Source organism: Stegostoma tigrinum, chromosome 18 (assembly GCF_030684315.1).
Source record: "Stegostoma tigrinum isolate sSteTig4 chromosome 18, sSteTig4.hap1, whole genome shotgun sequence".
Lineage (NCBI taxonomy): Eukaryota > Metazoa > Chordata > Chondrichthyes > Orectolobiformes > Stegostomatidae > Stegostoma > Stegostoma tigrinum.
Window position 1 is genome coordinate 62716737 of NC_081371.1, and position 24546 is coordinate 62741282.

The 24546-nt window shown below is 46.5% G+C and overlaps 1 pseudogene; it reads left to right on the forward strand.

Annotated features, from left to right (window-relative positions):
• The first annotated feature begins 1662 nt into the window (after window positions 1-1662).
• LOC132210696 (cysteine and glycine-rich protein 2-like) lies at window positions 1663-23919 on the forward strand (annotated as a pseudogene).
• The last annotated feature ends 627 nt before the right edge of the window (window positions 23920-24546 follow it).

The following is a 24546-nucleotide window of genomic DNA, read 5'->3' on the forward strand; positions in this document are numbered from 1 at the left end:
TGCCGGGGATTTCCCTATTTCCTTTCTTGAAGAGAGGAATTACATTTGCCTCTCTCCAGTCCTCAGGTACGACTCCAGTGGAGAGCGAGGATGCAAAGATCTTCACAAGTTGCAAAGCAATTGCATTTCTCGTTTCCCAAAGCAGCCGAGGACAAATCTGGTCCGGGCCTGGCGACTTGTCAATCTTAATGTTTGACAAAATTTTCAGCACATCAGCTTCCTCTATCTCTATCCATTCCAGCATGCACACCTGCTCTTCAAAGGTTTCATTCACTACAAAGTTCGTTTCTGTCGTAAAGACAGAAGCAAAAAACTCAAGTTCCCTATGCTATCCCTGATCGGCCCTACTCTTTCTTTGACCATTCTCTTATTCCTCACATAAGTGTAAAAAATGTGTAAAAAAAATCTGGTATAATTTTACTGAGGTGAGGAGAGGAGAGTTGTGTAGTGGTAGTCTCACTGAATTAGTACTCCTGAACCCCAGCATAATTTTCTAGCAATGTGTTCAAATTGACAAATGAAAACACTTTTCAGTCGCAAACCATTTCAACTCCCCCTCCCACTCCATGGGTGTCATGTTCATCCTGGGCCTCCTCCAGTGTCACAATGATGCCATCCGCAAACTGGAGGCGCAGCACCTCATATTCCGCCTTGAGAACTGATAGATCGATGGCCTAAACGTGGACTCTACCAGTTTCAAAACCTCCCTACCTCTGGCCTCATTCCATGTCCAAAACCCCCTCTCATCCCTGCCTCTTTGACCTGACACACCTGTCTATCTTCCTTCCCACATATCTGCCCCACCCTTCCCACTGATCAATTCCCACTACCTCCTACCTGCACCCACCTATCACCATCCCACCTTACCTTCCACTCCCCCCCTCATATATCTGAGCTCCATTGCCCATCCCTAGTCTTGATGAAGGGTCCAGACCTGAAACACCAGTTTTCCTGCTTCCCTTGATGCTGTCTGACCTGCTGTGTTCCTCCAGCTCCATATTTTAGTTATCCATGTCTCACAAACTAACCATGCACCAGCCTGCGATGGTCATACCTGACAAACAATGTCTTGGACCACCATCACCGTCCCTGGGAGTCCTCAACATTCACTCAACATCAGGTCAAACATGGGCAAAGTAACCTCCTGTCCTCTATCAATTAGACCTTCCCCTCCCCTCCACCCTTGGCTGATGACTCTGGGTTCCTCCATGTTGAATGCTGTCAGTAGGAAGCACTGATGGTGGGGGATTTCAATGGCTGTTACCAACTGTTACTTAGCAGCAGCAAGACCGACTGAGTTGGCCCAGTCCTAAAGGACATTGTGGGAAGACAAGTTTTATTTTTTGGGCTAAAATCTGAAAATGGGGGAAGAAAAGTTACTGCTTTAAACAAAAGCACTCTAGAAGCTGACGTTGCAGTAACGTCACTGGAACATATACCATGTGTATGTAATGTGGATTTATTCAATCTGCAGGGGAGGAAGACAAATGCCTCCATTTTGTGGGTGGGTGGGTGGGTGTGTGTTCAAGGCAGTTTTGCCCAGTGACAGACTTTTTGATTTTTTTTCAAACTAGGACCAGTGGTGTCAGTTCAGGGGCATCCAGCATAGTACCAGCTTTCTGATTGGCACCTGGATGAGTTGCTACAGCTTAGCGTTTAACAATGGCAGAAAGGTCCAACCTGAGAAAGAGGTTGCTCACTCTTCCTCCAGAAGGAAATGCTGAGCAGTTGGCTACTCTCTCTGTAAATTTCCTTCTTGTGAGCAGAAAGAAGAAACTATCAGGGAAAGAGGTGTACAAGGTAATGAGAGGCATGGATAGAGTCGATAGCCTGACACTTTTCCCCAGAGCGGGATTGACTGCCACGAAGGGTCATAGTTTTAAGGTGTTAGGAGGAAGGTATAGAGGAGACGTCAGAGGGAGGTTCTTCACCCAGAGAGTTGTGAGCGCGTGGAATAGTTTACCAGTGGTAGTCGTGGAAGCGAAGTCATTAGTGACATTTAAGCGACTGCTGGACATGCACATGGACAGCAGTGAATTGAGGGGAATGTAGGTGAGGTTATTTTATTTTTGGATTAGGAATATTCCACGGCACAACATTGTGGGCCGAAGGGCCTGTACTGTGCTGTACTTTTCTATGTTCTATGACGACCACACGGTTTACTATAGCTACACATTTCTTCACGGTGCAAAATGGTCAGTCAAGTGTGGTTAGTAAAGGTCTTATGGATCATATAATATTAAAAGAAAGGACTTAAAGAGTAAAAACCGAAAGAACTGTGCATTTTGGAAATGCATTTTGAAACTGCTGGAAAAGCCCAGCAGGTCTGGCAGCATCTGTGGAGAGAAATCAGAGTTAATGTTTCAGGTCCAGTGGCCCTTCCTCAGGGCTGGGGTTGAAGAATGACCAGAAATAGTAATTGATCTGAGGACTTGAAAGACTTGAAGAATACAACAAAGGGAGACCAAAAAAATTGATAAGGAAAAGAAAAACAGTATGCAAATGCAATCTAGCGAGTGACATAAAAATGGACTATAAAAGCTTCTGCTGAAATGTGAAAAAGGAAACGTTTGGCTGCAGTGACTGTGCCTGTTAAAAATAGCATTGGGAGAATTTTTAATGGGGAAATGGAGATGACAGGAAAGCTAAATGATTACAGTGTGTCTGCTTACATCTAGGACAATACAAGAAATCTCCCAGAACTAAGGATCCAAGTAGCTGGGAGAATGAAGGGTAGTGTAGATGAGCAGAGAGATCTCGGTGTCCATGTACACAGATCCTTGAAAGTTGCCACCCAGGTTGACACGGCTGTTAAGAAGGCATACAATGTTTTAGCTTTTATTAATAGATGGATCGAGTTCTGGAACCAAGAGGTTATGCTGCAGCTGTACAAAACTCTGGTGCGGCCGCACTTGGAGTATTGCGTACAGTTCTGGTCACCGCATTGTAAGAAGGATGTGGAAGCTTTGGAAAGGATGCAGAGGAGATTTACTAGGATGTTGCCTGGTATGGAGGGAAGGTCTTACGAGGAAAGGCTGAGGGACTTGAGGCTGTTTTCATTAGAGAGAAGAAGGTTGAGAGGTGACTTAATTGAAACATATAAAATAATCAGTGGGTTAGATAAGGTGGACAGTGAGAGCCTTTTTCCTAGGATGGTGACGGCGAGCACGAGGGGGCATAACTTTAAATTGAGGGGTGAAAGATATAGGACAGATGTCAGAGGTAGTTTCTTTACTCAGAGAGTAGTAAGGGAATGGAACGCTTTGCCTGCAACGGTAGTAGATTCTCCAACTTTGGGTACATTTAAGTTATCATTGGACAAGCATATGGACATACATGGAATAGTGTAGGTTAGATGGGCTTCAGATCGGTATGACAGGTCGGCACAACATCGAGGGCTGAAGGGCCTGCACTGTGCTGTAATGTTCTATGTTTTGTACATAAATGATCTGGAGGAAAGTATAGATGGTCTGAGTAGCAAGTTTGCAGATGACACTAAGATTGGTGGAGTAGCAGACAGTGAAGGGGACTGTCAGAGAATGCAGCAGAATAGAGATAGATTGGAGAGTTGGGTGGAGAAATTGCATCTGGAGTTCAATCCAGGCAAATGCGAGGTGATGCATTTTGGAAGATCCAATTTAAGAGCAAACTATGTGGTAAATGGAAAAGCCCTGGGGAAAATTGACGCACAGAAAGATTTGGGTGTTCAGGCCCATTGTACCCTGAAAGTGACAACGCAGGTCAATAGGGGCTCAAGAAGGCATACGGCATGCTTTCATTCATTGGATGGGGTACTGAGTACAAGAGTTGGCAGGTCATGTTGCAGTTGTATAGGACTTTGGTTCGGCCACATTTGGAATACTGCGTACAGTTCTGGTCGCCACATTACCAAAAGGATGTGGATGCTTTGGAGAGGGTGCAGAGGAGGTTCACCAAGATGTTGCCTGGTATGGAAGGTGATAGCTATGAAGAAAGGATGAGTAGATTAGAATTATTTTCATTAGAAAGACGAAGGTTGAGGGGGGACCTGATTGATGTCTACAAAATCATGAGGGGTATAGATAAGGTGGACAGCAAGAAGCTTCTTCCCGGAGTGGGGACTCAATTACTAGGGGTCATGAGTTCAAAGTGAGAGGAGGAAAGTTTAAGGGAGATATGCATGGAACGTTCTTTCCACAGAGGGTGGTGGGTGCCTGAAACATGTTGCCAGCGGAGGTGGTAGAGGCGGGCACGGTAGCATCAAAGTAAGATGTATCTATACAGATACATGAATGGGCAGGGAGCAGAAGGATACAGATCCTTGGAAAACAGGTGACAGGTTTAGATAGGGGATCTCGATCGGCGCAGGCTTGAGGGCTGAAGGGCCTGTTCCTGTGCTGTAATTTTCTTTGTTCTTTTGTTGCTAAGTGGGATGTGGACTAATATTGTCATATTGCTGTCTGTTGGATCATGCTGTTTACAAATTTACTGCCACGTTTTCTACGTAACAGCAGTGAGTATATTCAAAGAGCTACCCACTTCCAGATATCCTGAGGCGATGAAAGTCTGAGATAATAGGAACTGCAGATGCTGGACAATCCAAGACACCAAGGTGTAGAGCCCAAAGGGTCTCGGCCTGAAACGTCGGCTTTCCTGCTCCTGAGATGCTGCTTGGCCTGCTGTGTTCACCCAGCTCCACACCTTGTGATGAAAATCTGCCTTTGTTTCCTTCAAAAGAATCGCTTTTCCAGATGGATTAATAAAAGATTTGATATGTCAGATGTAATCTCAGACAATCTTCTGCCAACCAATCCTTCAGGTTTTTTAAATAATTCACAAACATATAACATCAGCTAGTTTTATTAAATTAAAGCACAGGAACCTTACAACAGCTGTTTGTTGAAATAATTGCCTTTTGTTGTCTGTTTTTTGACTTTCAGGAAATTTTCAATTTGATTGAAATCTCAAAGACAGTTTGAGGTCATAATTAGTGAAGAGAATTTGCTCTTTCTTTGAAAAGGGTCCAATATAGGCCATTTCTGTTACAGCTGATAGTGACAAGTCTAGACTTTCTCAATCATTCCCCTTTTTAGGATATGACTGTGCACCAGACACCTTCATAAATCATGGGCTGTTTCTGCAGAGTGCCCACAGCACAGCGTCAGGTTTCAGGGGATATTTTTGACATCAATCTGGCCTTTTGGAGGTGGGGTCCTCCTGATCTCTGTTCTCTCTGTATGCAAAACCTCAAAGATGTGTTTTTCATTTCCACAAGGGTTTGTGTATATTTCCAACATCATCGCTTGGTGTCAGTGACTGAAAATACTGAGGAACACAGCTCCTCTGTCAGAGACTGACACCAGATGTGAGTGAAGAGGACCTTGCTGGGTCGACAAGGCTGTTTCTGGCGTTGTCTCTTCCGGTGCCTAGGTCAATGCCAGGTGATCCGTCCAGTTTCATTTCTTTCAGACTTTGTAGCGATTGGTACAACTGTGTGGCTTGCTAGGCCATTTCAGACAGCAACTGAGAGTCAACCCCATTGCTGTGGGTCCCTAGTCACATGTAATCCAGACCAGGTGAAAGTGAGATTTCCTTCCCTGAAGGACATTAATGAACCAGATGCGTTTTTCCAACAATTGACAATGGTTTTATGGTCATCATTAATTCCAGATTTTTTTTTGCTGAATTCAAATCTACTATCTGCCATGGCTGGATTCGAACCCTGGTTCCCAGAACATTATCTTGGTCTCTAGATTAACAGTCCAGTGAAATCCTCCTCCTCTTCCCTTCTTATTGTTTCAATAAACACTAATTATCTGATGTTAACACACTTGTTTATTGGATCTTGCCATGTGCAAGTTTTCCACTGTTTTGTGCAACAGGGTCTACAGTTAATACGCCTTCAGGTGTATTAGTATGCAGTGATGAAATGTAAGTTCTCAAACTTTCATCAGGATTTTTCTGATGCCTTCTAACCCATCTCCTGATCTTTGGCAGGGACCAACATTTCCATCTCTTTGGATTTGGTCGTTTTCCTGCTGAAGTTATTCTGGGAATTCAGGAGAATCTGCGGGTAATTCCCAGCTGTTCTGTCAGATCAGGTACTGCCCGCTTTTCTATGGAACCTGAGGAGATGTCCTTGTTTCTGCTCCTGTACTGCTCTCAGTCCTTTAGTCACTGGACAGTGAAATCTGAACCATCAGTAAAGACTGAGCAAAGTAAACTCGTGCTCTCTAGAAAATAAATCTGTCAGTTGCAGCTGGGAGAGACATTTAAAATTAGGAAACGATCTGATAGGATGGAAGAGAGATTTCTGCCTGAGAGTGAAACCAGAACTCGTGCTCATCATTATTGACTTTAATAAGGGAACTCAGGAACAGGCAGAGAACAGGGAGAATGTGGAACGAGCTCCCACACTGGACCTGGGGTTGGGGGGGTGGGTCTCACAGGGGAATTGTTTCTGTATATTTCAGGGCAGGCAAAGTAATCCTGAGGGAAAAATAATGGAAATGCTGATTAGGAGGGGGAGGAGTCATGTGCAAAGCATAAACCCCAGCATCAGTTGCAAAGGGCTGAATGGCCCATTTATATCAGTCAAATAGCTGGTACAATTAGTGACCAAAGTCAGGAGAGGTCTATTGGGAATGGGGCTGAATGGTGGATGTCTATGTTGATAGGGGGCTGTGTACTCCATGTTGACTCTGGTCATTTAACTTCACAGCCCTGAGCATCACCAGCCAACTACCAATGCCAATCCTTCCAAGTTTTCGCAGGAATGGAAGGGTGTGGATAAATGTTCCGGATGTGGGAAGACTGTTTATGCTGCAGACAAAATATTTGGAGCTGGGAAGGTGAGAATTTGTCCGGTGCTTTCCAGATGCTGCAGGGTCACTTAGCCCTCTTTGCCTGTTGGCTGTGACGCTCTCTCACCTCAACCAGAGCTTTATGGAGTCAAATCCGATCCCAAGGACTGAGCCTTGGATCCAATGTCGTTTTGTGGCTAGTTGATGTTCATGTATCCTGGTGGCAAGCTTTCTGCCAGTTTGTCCAATGTAGTGTTTGTCACAGTTCTTGCAAGGTATTTTGTAGATGACGTTCGTTTTATTTGTTGTCTGTATAGGGTCTTTTAAGTTCATTAGCTGCTGTTTTAGTGTGTTGGTGGGTTTGTGGGCTACCCTGACGCCAAGAGGTGCGAGTAGCCTGGCAGTCATTTCGGAAATGTCCTTGATGTAGGGGAGAGTGGTTATGGTTTCTGAGCCCGTTTTGTCTGTTTGTTTGGGTTTGTTGCTGACAAATCAGCGGATTGTGTTCATAGGGTACCCGTTCTTTTTGAATACGCTGTATAGGTGATTTTCTTCTGCTCTGCGTAGTTCCTCTGTGCTGCAGTGTGTGGTGGCTCGTTGGAATAATGTTCTAATGCAGCTTCGTTTGTGTGTGTTGGGATGGTTGCTCCTGTAGTTCAGTATTTGGTCCATATGTGTTGTTTTCCTGTAGACGCTGGTTTGAAGTTCCCCATTGGCTGTTCGCTCTACTGTGACATCTAGGAATGGCAGTTTGTTGCTGTTTTCCTCCTCTTTTGTGAATGTTATGCCAGTAAAGGGTATTATTGATGGTCTTGAAGGTTTCCTCTAATTTGTTTTGTTTAGTGATGACAAAGGTATCATCCACGTAGCGGACCTAAAGTTTGGGTTAGTTGATTGGCAGAGCTGTTTGTTCGAGTCTCTGCATTACTGCCTCTGCTAAGAACCCTGATATTGGAGATCCCATGGGTGTTCGGTTGGTTTGTCTGTAGGTTTTGTTATTGAAAGTGAAGTGGGTGATGAGGCATACGTCCACTAGCTTGATGATGTTGTCCTTGCTGATGAGGTTGGTGGGGTCTGGTGTGTGTGTCGTCGGTTCTTCTAATAGTGTAGTCAGTGTTTCTTTGGCCAGGTTGATGTTGGTGGATGTGAACAAGGCTGTTACGTCAAAGGAGACCATTATTTCATCCTCTTCCATCTTGGTGTCTTTGATGGTGCTCAGGAATTCTTGGGTGGAGTGAATGGAGTGGCGTGAGTCTGAACCTTTCAAGTTTCATAGCATGTTTCCTATAGTAGGTAGACCAGAACTGAAGGCAGTATTCCAAAAGTGTTTTGAGGGTTTCTGCCTCTCCCCTCACACAGGCATTGAGTTCTAGATTCCCATTACGCTCTGGGTCAAAAAGGTTTTCCTCACATCCCCTCTAAACCTCTGTCCCTTACTGTACCTGGTCTCCATTCCCTCCATCAAGGGAAAAAGTCTCTTCCTGTCTACCCTGCTTATGCACCCATCATTTTATCCAGCTCAATCCTGTCCCCTCTCAAACTCCTCGGCTCCAAGGAAAACAACTCTAGTCTGTCTAATCTCTCTTCATTAACATAGGATCTTCATGATCTCTATGAATCAACAACTTACTGGTGTATGTGTCTTCTGTTTTTCTAATAGTGTAGTCAGTGTTTCTTTGGCCAGGTTGATGTTGGTGGATGTGAACAGGGCTGTTACGTCAAAGGAGACCATTATTTCATCCTCTTCTATCTTCGTGTCTTTGATGGTGTTCAGGAATTCTTGGGTGGAGCGAATGGAGTGGCATGAGACTTCTACGAGGTGTTTTAGTCTTTGGTGTAGTTCCTTGGCTAATCTGTAGGTTGGTGTTCCAGGTAGCGACACTATGGGTCTGAGGGGGGCTCCTGATTTGTGAATTTTTCGTAGCCCGTAGAAGCGTGATGTGTTGGATCCATCTGGTTTCATTTTTTGGAAGTCTCTCTTGTTTAATTCTCCAGATTTTTGAACTTTTTTTGAGTAAGGCTGTGATTCGGTTCTGTAGTTGTGGGGTGAGGTCTATCGCCACCTGTTGGTAAGTGTCGGTATCTGCAAGCAGTGCATTCACTTTCTCAATGTAGTCTGTTCGGTTTAAGATGACTGTCAAGCGTCCTTTGTCTGCAGGTAGGATAACGATGTTTTTATCTTTTTTGAATCAGCAAACACATTGATTTGGAGCCAATCTACCATCCCCTGAGAAAAAGAACAGGAAATGACAACACCAACGCAGGAAATGACATCACCAACCCAAGGAAACCTTACCAGATAAATAGAAAGCGGGACGTAACACCAGCTCTTTGTCGGAGGCTCACTGATGATGTGACCTAGAATGGTGACGAAACATCTGGGAACAAACCGGCAAGCTCAGTGAACCAGCTTACATCTGGAACAAAATAAAGACCCACTCTCTTGTGGACGGAGAGGAGGAGAGTGCTGTGTTGGAGGTGAAAGGAAGATGTCTTGTTGGCTATGCGCCCTTGCGACCAGTGGATCTTAATGCTGGCTTCGGCCTAACGCTGGTTCAGGGGAGCAGCCAACCTGCAACGATGGCTGTGGCAAGTGCTCATGCCCCAGGTCAGGGGGTCCGGAACACCATCCGTGTTTCCGTAAAGAAGGTGGATGAAGGTGCACCTGTGGACCGCACCTTCTTCGTGAAGAGGGTCCTGTTGGACTGTTGTGGGTTTGCTGCTGCAGACATTTACTGCCTGCAGGATTTCCCCGGAGGAGGTTTTTACGACGTGACCTTCAGGAGTGCCAAGCTTTGCGAGCACTTCCTGGATGTTTTCAAGGAGAAAGGAGGTGAGGGCCCCCTCTCTATATTGACCGCTGTCCCGCTGTTTGTGATGCCAGTGCAGAGGAGCCGTATGGTGACTGTACACATGTACAACCCGCATGTGCCAGCAGTTGACGTCCTGACCTTCCTTGGAAGGTACGTGAAGGTGGAAGGGGACCTAACTGACATCATGGACCCCTTTGGCATCTGGACGAGTAAGAGGCAGGTCAAGGTGACGCTGAGGATGGGCGCGGACGGGAATGTCGTACACCCACCGTCCAGCTTCGCGATCGGCGGGAGCAAGGGCTACCTGACCTATGCAGGGCAACCAAAAGTCTGCCATGCCTGTGGTAGGTTAGGTCACGTGGCGGCCGACTGCAAAGCCACCATCTGCAGGAACTGCAGGGAGGAGGGACACCTTGCAAAGGATTGCCCACGAGAGAAAAGCTGCAACCTTTGCGGGGAAGCGGGTCACCTCTATAGGGCATGCCCGCGGCGGGGGACCACCTACGCCCAGGCCGCCGGCAGGGGCAATGCGGGGCCGGCCCCCCCGGAGGAGAGGAAGGCACCAGGACCCAGTAAGGACCCCACTAATGTGCAGGAGGGCCAGGTCGTGCAGGAGTGCCCAGCCCCGCAGGACGGACCCGAGGCCAGCAAAGCGCCCCTGCAGTTTCTGCTCCCCACTGACAACCCGGAGTCGATGGAGGCGGCGACAGGTGACCCAGGGGAGTGGACGACGGTCCGGAAAACGAGGAGGAAGGCGCGCTGGCGGGCCCAGGAACCACAACCATCAGGCGGGAAGAGGCAGCTACAGGGGGGCTATAAGAGCTCCTCTGACGAGGGGGATTCGGAGGGGGCCCGCCCGAAGCAGAAGTGAAAGATCTCAAGGGAGAAGGAGAGCAGCACCACGCTTCCAGGTGACGGGAGGCGTTCTGAGGCTCCCTCTGACACCCAGTCACGTGCCGCTGGGGCCCTGGAGGGCCCCCCGGAACTTCCAGGTGGGAAGGAGGAAACAGCGCGTCCCCAGCCTGACCCAGAGCTGGACTCACCTGCCTCCGTACCCCCGACCGGGGGATGCCACCCAGAAGGCAGCACGGACAGTTTCCTCAGCCCGGAGAGCGTCCAGCAGTTAGCCCGGGCAATGGGCATGAAGGGACAGATGGAGGGGCTGGACCTTGGACTTGGGGAGGGTACTGCGGTCACTGCCCACAATGGGGGTACAAGTTGCGAGCATTAATGTGTGCAGTGTCAAGTCCACCGCAAGATGTGTGTCCACGTTGGCCTACCTGATCACCGTCAAGGCAGACCTCCTGTTTCTGCAGGAGTGCGGGATACCGCACCTCAACAGGTATGGAAAATGGTCCGGTGCCTGGACCTGTGGACCTTCGATCTGGTCGGGGGTAACGACTGTCGCTCCTCGGGCCTGGCTATTCTGCTGCGGGGGCACGACTTCACCATCTCTCAAGTTCAGGAGGTGGTGGGGGGGGCGCCTCCTAGTGGCTGACATCACCTACAGGAACGCCGCCCTGAGGCTGATCAACGTGTACGCCCCAGCGGTACGGAGTGAGCGGTTGGCTGTCCTGCAGCGGCTTCCACCCCTGCTGGCTACGTCCAGGCCGGTCATCCTGGGCGGAGACTTCAACTGCATCATCGATGCAGATGGAAGATCCGGCGTGGGGACAGCGGGTGGGGGGAGTCAACTGGACGTCACGTCCAGATTCCTGATGGGCATAGTGAAGGACACCAAGCTGCTCGACGTCTTCAGCACCCCTGCAGACGGAGCGCAGCAGAGGTACACCTGGTTGCGGCCAGACGGGTCTATTCGCTCAAGGATAGACTTCCTGTTTGTGTCACGGGTGTTCTCGGTCAGGTCCACCGGCGTCGAGCCGGTGTTCTTCTCTGACCACTGCCTCCTGCTGGCCAACTGTCACTTACAGGACGACCAGCCAGCCGGCAAGGGGACGTGGAAGCTCAACATGACTCTGTTGACCCCAAAGAACATTGAGGAGCTTAAGAGGGAGTACGCCGGTTGGAGAACTGTGAAACCCCTCTTTGAGACTCCAGGCGACTGGTGGGAGACGGTGAAGGAGAACATCAAGAGGTTCTTTGTCCTCAAGGGTGTTCGGAAGGCGAGAGAGAGGCGGGGAAAGCTGTCGCGACTCCAGAAAAGGGTGCAGAACCTGCTCCTTCTGCAGTTGATGGGGGTCGATGTCACGGAGGACATCCACGAGGTAAGGGGCCAGCAAGCCTCGCTCTTCGCCGCGGAGGCCTCCAGGATAATCTTCCGGTCCAGGGTCCGCTCCGTGGAGCAGGACGAGACGTGCTCACGTTTCTTCTTTCAGAAGGTGCACAAAGAGAGCTCTGTGCTTAGCCGGCTGAAGGAGGACGACGGCTCGGTGACGTCGTCTCGGCCCGACATTTTGAGGATCAGCAGATCCTTCTATGCCGGACTGTACGACATGAAGCCCACAGACAGCTTGGCCTCCGAGTCGTTCCCATCGTCTATCACGGAGGTCTTAGATGACGGCACGAGGGAGTGGCTGGACCGGCCGATATCCCTGGACGAGCTGACCAGAGCCCTCACACTTCAAAAATGGCATCCATGGCTATCAATGTCCCGAGTTTTAAAAAGTGTTATATAAATGCAGTTGATCCATTGTATTTCCAAATTAACTCACATAGTATAGAACTTCCAATCCAGACCACTGGGAGCAGGAGGAGACCTTTCAGCCCCTCATCCCTGCTTCACCATTCTCTTAGACTGTGGCTGATCTGCATGTCACTTCACTCTCTGTTATTGATTCACAGCCTTTTGTTCCTTTACTGAGCAATAAATTGATCAGGCTTCATCCAGGGCGGTTTAATGGGTCACCAGCACCCACAACCATTTGGGGAGAAATTTTCAGGGTTCCACATGAACCCGAGTCACTCACAGTACAGGACAAGGCCATTCAGCCATCTAATCACTGCCACCTCCCTAGAGTAATCCAGTCCATCCCGCTTCCTCACTCTGGCCCTGTGACCCCATGGGTTCACTCCTTTCATGGAGGAGGAGGGGGGAGGGTAAACAGCCAGTTTTTGTGGTGCACATAGGCACCAACAGTGTAGGTAAAACCAAAGTTTGAGGTCCTACGAATTGAATTTAGGGCGTTAGGAATTAAACTAAAAAGGAGGGCCTCAAAAATATTAATCTCAGGATTGCTACCAGTACCAAGTGTTAGTCACAGTAGGAGTGGTAGGATAGCTAAGATGAATGTGTGGGTTGAAAGATGGTGCGAGAGGGAGGGATTCAAATGCCTACAACATTGGAACTAGTTCTGGGGAAGGTGGCACCAGCAGAAACCAGATGGTTTGCACCTGGGCAGGACTGGAGACAATGCCGTGGTGGGTGGGGGCCGCGGAGGGGCGCTTGTGGTGCTGTTAGGGTCTAAACTAATGTGGGAGGGTTAGGAAGCCAATGCAGGAAGTCAGAGGGAAGTACATAGGGACAGAAACAAAAGGCAGTAAGAGGAAAAGTGAAAACGGAAGGCAGAGAAACCAAAGATAAAAATCAAAAAGGGACATATTACCCAATGATTCTAAATGGGCAATAAATGTAAAAAAAAAAGACCTTAAAGTCTCTGTGTCGTAATGTGAGGAGCATTTGTAATAAGGTGGATGAATTAACTGGGCAGACAGTTATGAATGGATATGATGCAACTGGAATCACAGAGACCTAGCTCCTGGGTGACTAAGGATGGGAACTCAACATCCAGGGTATTCACTTTTCAGGAAAGATGGACAGAAAGAAAAGGGATGTGGGGTAGCACTGCTGGTTAAGAATAAGATTCTCACAATATTAAGAAAGACCATTAGCCTGGATGATTTAGAATCTGTATGGGTGATGCTGCAGAACACCAAAGGAAAAGAAATGTGAATGGGAGTCGTGTCCAGACCACCAAACAGCAGTTGAGATTGGAGATGGCATCTAATAGGAAATTAAAAATGCATGCAGGAGAAGTTCAGCAGTTATGATGGGTGACCTCGATCCACATATTGACTGGACTAACCAAACTGGTAGCAATGCCATGGAGGAGGATTTCCTGGAATGTATGAGGGATGGTTTCCTTGACTAATATGTTGAAGAGCTAACTCGACAGCAGGCCATCCTAGACTGGGTATTGTACAATGAGACAGGATTAATTAGTAACATTGTGGTGCGAGATCCTTTCGGGAAGAGTGACTATAATTTAGTAGAATTCTTCATTAAAATGGAGAGTGACACAGTTAAATATGAGATTAGGGTCCTGACTCTAAAGAAAGCTAACTGTAATGTTATGAGGAATGCATTGTCCAGCATAAGCTGGCTAAGGATACTGAAGGGGTTGATGGTGGATGGGCAAAGGCAAACATTTAAAGAACAATGAATGAACTTCAACAATTGTACCAGCCTGTCTGGCATGAGAGTAAAACAGAATGGTGGCTCACCCATGCCTAATAAGGGAAATCAGGGACAGTGTTAAAGCCAAACAGAAGCATACAAATTGGCCGAAAAAGCAGCAAACCCGACGACTGGGAGAAATTTAAAATTCAGCAGAGGGAGACGTAGGGTTTAATTCGGAAGGTGAAAAATATGAATGTAAGCTTGCAGAAAATATAAAAACTGATTGCAAAAGCTTCAATAGATATGTGAAAAGAAAAAGACTGTTAAAGACAAATGTAGCTCCCCTGCAGATAGAATCAGGTGAATTCATAATGGACATAGAGATGGCAGACCAGTTGAATACATACTTTGGATCTATCTTCAATAACAAGGACCCAAATAACCTTCAGGAAATGCTAGAGGCTAGTGGATCAAGCATGAGGGAGGGAATGAAGGAAATCCTTATTAGTCCAGAAACAGTACTGGCAAAATTGATGGGATTAGAACCCAATATGTCACTAGGGTACGATCTCTGCATCTCAGAAAGCAGAACGAAGTGGCACTAGAAACAGCAATGCATTGGTGATCATTTTCCAACATTCTACAGACTCTGGAAGACTTCCAATGGACTGGAGTATAGCGATGGAGAGAAAATGGGAAATTATAGGCTGATTAGCCTGACATTGGTAGTGGGGAAAATGCTGGAGTCAACCATTAAGGTGAAATAACTGTGCATTTGGAAAGTGGTGACAGAATCAGTGCTAGTGATAATGGGAACTGCAGATGCTGGAGAATCCAAGATAATAAAATGTGAGGCTGGATGAACACAGCAGGTCCAGCAGCATCTCAGGAACATAAAAGCTGACGTTTCGGGCCTAGACCCTTCATCAGAGAGGGGGATGGGATGAGGGTCTGGAATAAATAGGGATAGAGGGGGAGGCGGACCGAAGATGGAGAGAAAAGAAGATAGGTGGAGAGGAGAGTATAGGTGGGGAGGTAGGGAGGGGATAGGTCAGTCCAGGGAAGACGGACAGGTCAAGGAGGTGGGATGAGGTTGGTAGGTAGGAGATGGAGGTGCGGCTTGGGGTGGGAGGAAGGAATGAGTGAGAGGAAGAACAGGTTAGGGAGGCAGAGACAGGTTGGACTGGTTTTGGGATGCAGTGGGTGGAGGGGAAGAGCTGGGCTGGTTGTGTGGTGCAGTGGGGGGAGGGGATGAACTGGGCTGGTTTTGGGATGCGGTGGGGGAAGGGGAGATTTTGAAGCTGGTGAAGTCCACATTGATACCATTGGACTGCAGGGTTCCCAAGTGGAATATGAGTTGCTGTTCCTGCAGCCTTCGGGTGGCATCATTGTGGCACTGCAGGAGGCCCATGATGGACATGTCATCTAAAGAATGGGAGGGGGAGTGGAAATGGTTTGCGACTGGGAGGTGCAGTTGTTTATTGCGAACCGAGCGGAGGTGTTCTGCAAACCGATCCCCAAGCCTCCGCTTGGTTTCCCCAATGTAGAGGAAGCCACACCGGGTACAGTGGATGCAGTATACCACATTGGCAGATGTGCAGGTGAACCTCTGCTTAATGTGGAAAGTCATCTTGGGGCCTGGGATAGGGGTGAGGGAGGAGGTGTGGGGGCAAGTGTAGCATTTCCTGCGGTTGCAGGGGAAGGTGCCGGGTGTGGTGGGGTTGGAGGACAGTGTGGAGCGAACAAGGGAGTCACGGAGAGAGTGGTCTCTCCGGAAAGCAGACAGGGGTGGGGATGGAAAAATGTCTCAGCCCAGTTCGTCCCATCCCCCCACTACACCACACAACCAGCCCAGCTCTTCCCCCCCACCCACTGCATCCTAAAACCAGTCCAACCTGTCTCTGCTTCCCTAACCTGTTCTTCCTCTCACCCATCCCTTCCTCCCACCCCAAGCCGCACCTCCATCTCCTACCTACTAACCTCATCCCACCTCCTTGACCTGTCTGTCTTCCCTGGACTGACCTATCCCCTCCCTACCTCCCCACCTATACCCTCCTCTCCACCTATCTTCTTTTCTCTCCATCTTCGGTCCGCCTCCCCCTCTCTCCCTATTTATTCCAGAACCCTCAACCCATCCCCCTCTCTGATGAAGGGTCTAGGCCTGAAACGTCAGCTTTTATGCTCCTGAGATGCTGCTGGGCCTGCTGTGTTCATCCAGCCTCACATTTTATTATCACAGAATCAGTACGAGTCAGCTTGGACTCACTAAAGGGAAATCATGCTTGACAAATCTTCTGGAATTTTTTGAGCATGCGACAAGTTGGGTCGGCAACAGTGAATCAGTAGATAGTGTGCATCTAGACTTCCAAAAGGCTTTTGACAAGGATCCACACAAGTGATTAGTAAGGAAAATTAAAGTTCATGGTATCACAGGTAACATCTCGACACGAATAGAGAACTGGTTGGCAGACAGGAAGCCAAGGGTTGGAATAAACGGATCCTTTTCAAAGTGGGAGGCAGTGACGAGTGGGGTACCACAGGGTTCAGTGCTGGGACCTTAGCTGTTCACTATATATATAAACAATTTGGACAAAGGAATTGAGTGCAATATATCTAAATTTGCAGATGGCTCTAAGCTGGCTAGCAGCGTATGCTGTGAGGAGGATGCGAAGAGGCTGCAGGGTGGCTTGGGCAGGCTGGTTTAGTGGTCAAGTACTTGGCAAATGCAATATAATGTGGGAAAAATGTGAGGTCATCCACTTTGGTCACAAAAACAGGAAGGCAGATTATGAGCTAAATAGTAGTAGTTTAGGAAAAGGTGAGGTGCGCCGAGATCTGGATGTCATGGTGGGACAGTCACTGAAGGTTGGCATGCAGGTGCGGCAGGCAATGAGGAAAGCTAATGGCATGCTCTCCTTCAGAGCAACAGCATTTGAGTATCAGGGTAAGGATGTCTTGCTGCAGTTATACAGGGCCTCAGTGAGGCCACACCTTGAGTACTGTGTACAGTTTTGGTCTCATCTCAGGAAGGATATTGTTGCTCCTGACAGAGTACAGCGAAGGCTCACCAGACTGCCTCCTGGGGTGGCAGGGCTGACATATGGAGAAAGACTGGATCAGCTGGGATTGTATTCGCTGGATTTTAGAAGAACAAGAGGGGATCTCATAGAAACATATAAATTCTTGATGAGACTGGACAGGTGAGAAGTAGGAAGAATGTTCCTAGGCATCACAGTCTAAGAATAAGGGGTAAGCCAGTCAGGACTGAGATGAGGAAAACTTTCTTCACCCAGACAGTTGTGAACCTGCGGAATTTGCTCCCATAGGATGATGTTGAGGCCAGTTCATTAGATATATTCAAAAGGGAGCTGGACGTGGCGTTTGCGGCTAAAGGGGGCAAGGGGTATGGAGAGAGGGCGGGAGTGAGATACCGAGATTGTGTGATCAGCCAAGATTGTATTGAATGGTGGTGCAGGCTTCAAGGGCCAAATGGCCTGCTCCTGCACTGATTTTCAATGTTGCTATGTTTCCAATGCCCATCCAATTTCATTCTGAAATCGTTGATAAATTGCACGTCCATCAGCCTCACTGGGCAGCGAGTTCCAGATCATTACCACTCACTGTGTTTAAAAGCATGCCTCCTGCAGCTCTTCCCGAAGTCTCCAGTCTGTACCCCCAATCCTTGCACAGTCAATGCATGAGAACAGTGTTTTTTACCTTGTGAACCTTATCTAAGCCAGTCATAATCTTGCACATCTTGATCAAATCTCATCTTGATGTCTTGCTGTTTCAAAGAGAACAAGCTTAGAGTTTCCAATCTCACTTGTTTTAGTGAAGCCTTCCATTCCTCAGACTATTTTGGTCAGATTCATCTGCAACCTCTCAGAGACCTTCATGTCTTTCCTAATGTGAAAATTAGAAATGGGCACAGTGTTCTCATTGTGGCCTAACCACAGATTGGTATCACTTCAGCACAACATCCCTGCCTTTGTATTGAAATGTGTTTATGAAATCCAAGATTCTAATTGCTTTAATAACAACATTTTCAATGTGTCGTGCCACCTTCATCTTTGACATACCTGCACTCCTAGGTCTCCCTGACACTGCACTCACTTTAGAACGGTGTCATTAGGTTAATATTGCCTCTCCCGACCTCTTCTGTCTAAATATATCTCCCCTCCTTCCTCTGCATTAAATTCAATTTAGCCCTGCCTGCCACTTCAATATTTATGTTCTGTTGCAGGCAGTTTGTATTATTGTCACTGTTTGCTACACCTCTAAGTTTAGCATCATTTGCAAGCTTTTCAACATTAATCCGTATTTCAAGGTCCAAAGTATCAAGATATGGCTAGAAAGCAGTTGGTGCCAATCTTCCCGAGTAACATTTTTGCCTCTCAATTCTAACCAAATGGACAGAAAATGCTTCAATAATTTGAAAGCCTACCTCCTGCACCAGGCCTCAAGCCAGATTTCGATTCTTTTGATTGGCCTGTTATGTGCCAATGTATGGCACTATAAATAATCCCAAAGTTACTAACTTCAAGGTCGCTCCCTTTCACCTTTCTCCCCAGCTGCTGAAAGTCTGACCTTCCAATCTCCACACTATTAAACTTGGTTTTTTGTAACATGATTTGCAGAAGGGATTTGACAAAGTGTTGTCCAGCAGACTTGTACAGCCAATTTGGAGATGTCTGGAATACAATGGGCAGCAACAACATGATTGGTTGAGTGACATGAAACAGAGGAATAGTTACGAGAGAGAATGGGAACTGCAGATGCTGTAGAATCTGAGATAACAAAGTGTGGAGCTGCATGAACACAGCAGGTCAAGCAGCATCTGAAGAGCACAAAAGCTGACGTTTCGGGCCTAGACCCTTCAACAGAACAAAAAAATGATTACGAGATATGTTTTCCATGCTGAGCAAGATGGCTTATAGTGGAGATCTCCAGGGTCTTAAAATATTTTTACAATATTTAAATATACATTAACAACTTGGATGAGGAAAGCGAATGTTTGTGTCAAGTTTGTGAATGACACAAAATTAGTTGGAAAGCAAGTGGTGAGAATGACAGAGTCTGAAGAGGAATATAGACAGGTTAAGTGAGTGGGCAAAGAGAATATAATGTAGAGAAATGGGAGGTTATGCACTTTAGCAGGAGGAATAGAGGAGCTGAATACTATTTAGATGGGGAAAGTCTGCGAAAGCTGCAGCACAGAGAGATTTGGGAATCCTTGTCTATGAATCTCAAAAAACTAATATCCAGGTTTAGCAAGTAATATGGAAGGCAAATGGAATGCTGGTTTTTGCTCGACAGGGTAGATGTGGAGAGGCTGCTTCCTCTTGTGGGACAGTCTAGGAGCAGAGGGTGTTATCCCAGCATAACGGATCACCCTGTTTAAGACGGAGGTGAGGAGCAATTTATTCTCTCAAAGGGGAGTGAATCTATGAAATTCTTTACTGGTAAAGAGCTAGTGAGGCTGGATTATAAAGTACATTCAAGACTGCAGTAGATTCCAATCAGTAATGGAATCAAGGGTTATGAGGAAAAGGCAGGAAAATGGAGTTGGTGATTATCATATCAGCCATGATCTCATTGAAAGGTGGAGCAGACTTGAAGGGCTGAATGGCGTACTTCTGTTCCTACTCTATGGGTCAGTATTGGGAACCTTGTGATTCCTGATCTAAATTAATGACCTAGACCTTGATGTATAGGGAACAATTTCAAAATCTGTAGACGGTACAAAACCTGGAAATATCGTGAAGTATGAGAAGGATAGTGCTAGACTCCAAAAGGATAATCGGCAGACTAGTGGCTGATCCAGTTTAGTGCAGAGGAGTGTGAAGTGATTAATTCTGGTCGGAAAAACATGCAGAAAGTATATAGATATGGTTCACAGGAGCAAAGGGATCAGCAATTATATGGTGGACAGGTTGAGACAGCGGTAGATAAAGCAGACACTAGCCTTGGAATCACTGGTAAGGACATAGAACAAGGAGCTTATTTTAAATTCACATAAAACACTGCTTGACCTCAACTGTAGTTCTGTTTTGGATATTTCTTGCTTTAAGAAAGAATGGCATTTCTATAGCACCTTTTTCTAAAATAAAAGATCTGGGAGCATCTGAAGAGATTTGCAGTTGAAAGAGGCATTTTCTGAAGTGAAATCACTAGAAGGAAAGTGAGAAAGTAATTGTTCCAATTTTAGCCATGAGCTGTTTCTCTTACAGTCGTGGCACAAGAATTGTTTCTGACGTGCAAAGTGCAGGAAGAGCTTGGCGTTGACCCACTGTGGCTGAGAAAACGGGTGAGATTTATTGCAAGAGTAAGAGACTTTCTCTAGAACTTCTTGCAAAGTTTATGAAAATTAAAAGAAGGTACCTCACTAAAAAAAAATCAAAATAGTCACCACACACTTGGAGTACAGCACGCTACGTCCAGGGCTTGAGTTGCTGTTCAGTGATGCTCAACAAAAGCTTCAGGAACATCACTCTACCTTCCGCCTGGGCACCAGGGAGGCTTCTGGTCTCAACTTCAAGATCCACAATTTTGCCTTGTGACCTTCCATTGTTCATGTCCTGTTCTGTTTATATCCTCTTCCCCGCCTTTTGTTTCTTTCTTTATCCCTCCTTGTTGTATTCAGATGGGTTTTGTGCAGCCATTCATTCACTCTTTGTCTGGGCACAATCGTTCCTGACTAATCTGTGACCACTCCCTTGCATTGTGAGATGCAACAAGCAACAACTTTTGTTATTTAATTGTCCTCCACCTTATCACAAAGCATCCTTCTCTTCCTGGTTTCCAACCCATCCCAGCGCCTGTAGATCTTCAGAAAACAAGGTGTAGAGCTGGATGAACACAGCAGGCCAAGCAGTATCAGAGGAGCAGAAAGGCTGACATTTCGGGCTAGACCCTTCTTCAGAAAATGAAGAAGGTCTAGGTTTTCTGAAGAAGGATCTAGGCCCGAAATGTCAGTCTTCCTGATCCTCTGATGCTACTTGGCCTGTTGTGTTCATCCGGCACCACACCTTGTTAACTCAGACTCTCCAGCATCCTCTAGTTCCTACTGTCGCTGCAGATCTTCTGTTGGCTGAAGAATCGGATATTTCTCTTTTTGTTCCATTCTGGTGAAAGGCAATCAGCCTAGCATCATAGAATTGTACAGTCTACGGCATTGATAAAGACCCTTCAGCCCATTTAAATTTGCAGTGGTCAAAGACAAGCCCCTCACTATTCAAATAAAAATCAAAAGAACTCCAGAAGCTGTAAACCAGGAACAAAAACAGAAGTTGCTGGAAAAGCTCAGGAGGTCTGGTGCGGTGACTATTTTGATTTTTTTTAGGCATCTGTGAAGAAAAAATCAGAGTTAATGTTTCAGATTTTCACAGATGCCGCCAGACCTGCTGAACTTTTTAGATTAGATTAGATTCGATTCGATTACCTACAGTGTGGAAACAGGCCCTTCGGCCCATCAAGTCCACACTGCCCCTTGAAGCATCCCACCCAGACCCATCCCCCTATAACCCACACACCCCTGAACACTACGGGCACTTTAGCATGGCCAATCCACCTAGCCTGCACATTTTTGGACGGTGGAAGGAAACCGGAGCACCCGGAGGAAACCCACGCAGACACAGGGAGAATGTGCAAACTCCGCACAGACAGTCGCCCAGGGCTGGAATCGAACCCGGGTCCCTGGTGCTGTGAGGCTGCAGTGCTAACCACTGAGCCACCGTGCCGCCCCATTTTCCAGCAACTTCTGTTTTTGTTCCTCACTATTCAAACCGCATGGTGCCAACATTCCTCTGGAGTTCTTTGAGAAAGTATTGCAAGCTGTGGCTAAAGGAAAAATGGTGCATATCCTGAGATTTGCAGAAGTCATTTGATAAGGTGCCACGTCAAAAGTTATTGAGGGAAACAAAAGCTCCTGATGTAAGGGTAGCACGGATAGATTGACTGGCTAACAGGAAGCAAAGAGTCGGCATAAATGAATCTTTTCCACATAACAAGATGTAACGAGAGCACTGATAGCAACTGTTTTCAATTTGTAAAAATGATTTGGATGAAGATATGACTGTCAAATTTATTGTCAATAATTCCTTCATCGGCAGTCACTCAATAACGGGTATCATCATCCCCCCATCCCCCCTGAAATTCCATCTCACTGATCACAGGTTCTGTGGCTCTTTGTGTGGGTGATGAACCTGATCCTACAGCCACATTTCTCACTACACACTCAGCAGGTGTTTCGGGTGGTGGAATTGGTTGTTGGCCTGGATATTGTTGGCATTCCTTTTGCTGGTCCCTTTTTCGTACTTCCTCTTGCCGATAGGTGCTCTCAGGAATTGTGTCCCTCCATACAGGAGCTTCCTCCAAAATAGTTTCTTCTGAATGAGCGTTTTCCAAACACTATTATCTATGTTGCAATCTACGAGGGAAGCCTTTAAAGTGTCTTTGAAACACTCCCATTATCCTACTCTCGTTCAATTGCCTTCCTTGAGCTGGGTGAAGAAGATTTGCCTTGGAACTCAGACACCCTAATCACATCCCTAAGCCCAGCGGATTGGTTTCGGATGATTATGGCTTTAATGCTAGTTCTATGAATGCTTCAGGGATGCTGATGCCTGTCCTCTCAGCTGATTAAGAGAATCTGTCTCAAACAGCATTGATAGGACTTCTTAAAGGCCTTAAGGTGTTGTCAATACCGAGTTCAGATTTCAGAGTTGTACAGAAGAATTGGAAGGATGACTGCATTATGCACAAAGATCTTGCTATTGGCGTAGAGGTCAGGATTGCTGAAGACTCTATTTCTTCAGAATTTGAAGGCGGTGCTGGCAGATTAGATATCATGTTGAATCTCTGCACTGGTGTCAGTCTTAGATGACAGGTAGTTTCCCAGATAAGGAAGATGTTCCAGGTTGGGAAGGGATGGATCAGAACTCGACCCAGGATGAGCCATGGAGTCATGAGTAGCTGAAGGATTTGAGGCTTCTTAAGGTTGGGGCTGAGACAAGTTCTTCAATGTGTTTGTGGGAAGCTGTTAAGCAAGGTTTGAAGATTCTCACCCTTGAGCACAGAGATAACATTATCATCCACATCCTGAAGTTCCACAAGTGAGATTGATGTTGTTTTCTTGGATTTCGACCAAGTGAGGTTGAAAAATATCACATCCATCCTGCAAACAATGTCCACATCACTGAGAAACTTGTTCTGGACAAGATAAAAATGGCAGTGATGAAGACAGAGAAAGGGTGGTGGGGGGGAGGGGTGGAATGTGATGATACATTTTGCTTAATTCCTGTCTTCACTTCAAAGGATTCTGTCATATTACCGTTGCTGAGGGCTATCACTGACATCTTGCTATGGATGGGAGGTGGAGGACGTTGGTGAATTTCACTGAATTCTACAGCAGCCTTGTCCCTGGCAGTTACAATAAAATCACTTCCTGTCTTCCTGTCCCCCTTTAATTCATTCATTCATTCATTCATTTATGGTCCTTACACATTGCAAACTTATTCAAAACTGTCTTTGCCGCAAATTGCTCACTGTGTTTTGAATACAGTATTCTGCTTGAGAATGTGTGTGAGATGGCACTCGTTCCCTCAGCTGCAGTTATTACTCATCAACCACCAATACCTCATGCTGCACAAGTGGCAGACGTTATGTGTGCAACTGGAGTCGTATGTTGACCAGACCGAGCTCAGAAAACAGCTTTCCTCCTCTGAAGCACTTTTTTTTAATGAAGCCTGAGTCTTTAATCAAAGTTTCCAGCTGGCCACTGTCCAGTTACTTCAGTTCAGTTTGCATTTCTACAATTCACTGTCAATCTGAAATGTTTGTCTCTGTTTCCTTTCTCTCTGCAGATTGCTATGCCAAGAACATTGGGCCAAAAGGATTTGGATTTGGTCAAGCTGCAGGGAATCTTATACACACACACAGTTACACACATTCCTTTCAAAAATCATGAACTAATTCTCCTGTAGTCCACAACAAGATACGTTTGTTTAGGTGGTTATATTCCAGCTGGTTACAGAAGATGATAACACAAACTGATTGCTAGGCAGTTTTCAAATACAGAATTTACTGAGGAGTTGAAGTGAAGGAATTACATTCCTGCAGATTGTACAACCCTGGGTTTAATGTGAGTTGACTCTGTAGAGCAATAAGCGTTTTTCTTCTATTGATTGTGCCGATTTATTCACCTCCTTCCTGTGAATTACATCATCTGCTGAATTCCTTCAGCTATTCAGGCCTTTGAACTGATCTCACCATTCAAAAAGTCAGGTGACATTCACGTTGTATCTTCATTCAATCTCCTTGAATACTTCCCTACTTATTAAAAACAGATTCTGTCTTGAAAGTTCCTTATACCACATTTAAAGCCCACATCCAGCCTTTTGACACTGAAGTCTGAACTTGACTGGACACAGATCTTTATTGAGCTATGCAAACTGTTTGGAACAAATTAATCATATTTAAAATTGAACACTCCCTGTCCATCATCTTCCCCACCAACACACCCCACTCTTCCCACTGACCAATCCCAGCTACCCTGTATCTGCACCCACCTATCACCATTCCACCTACCTTCCCA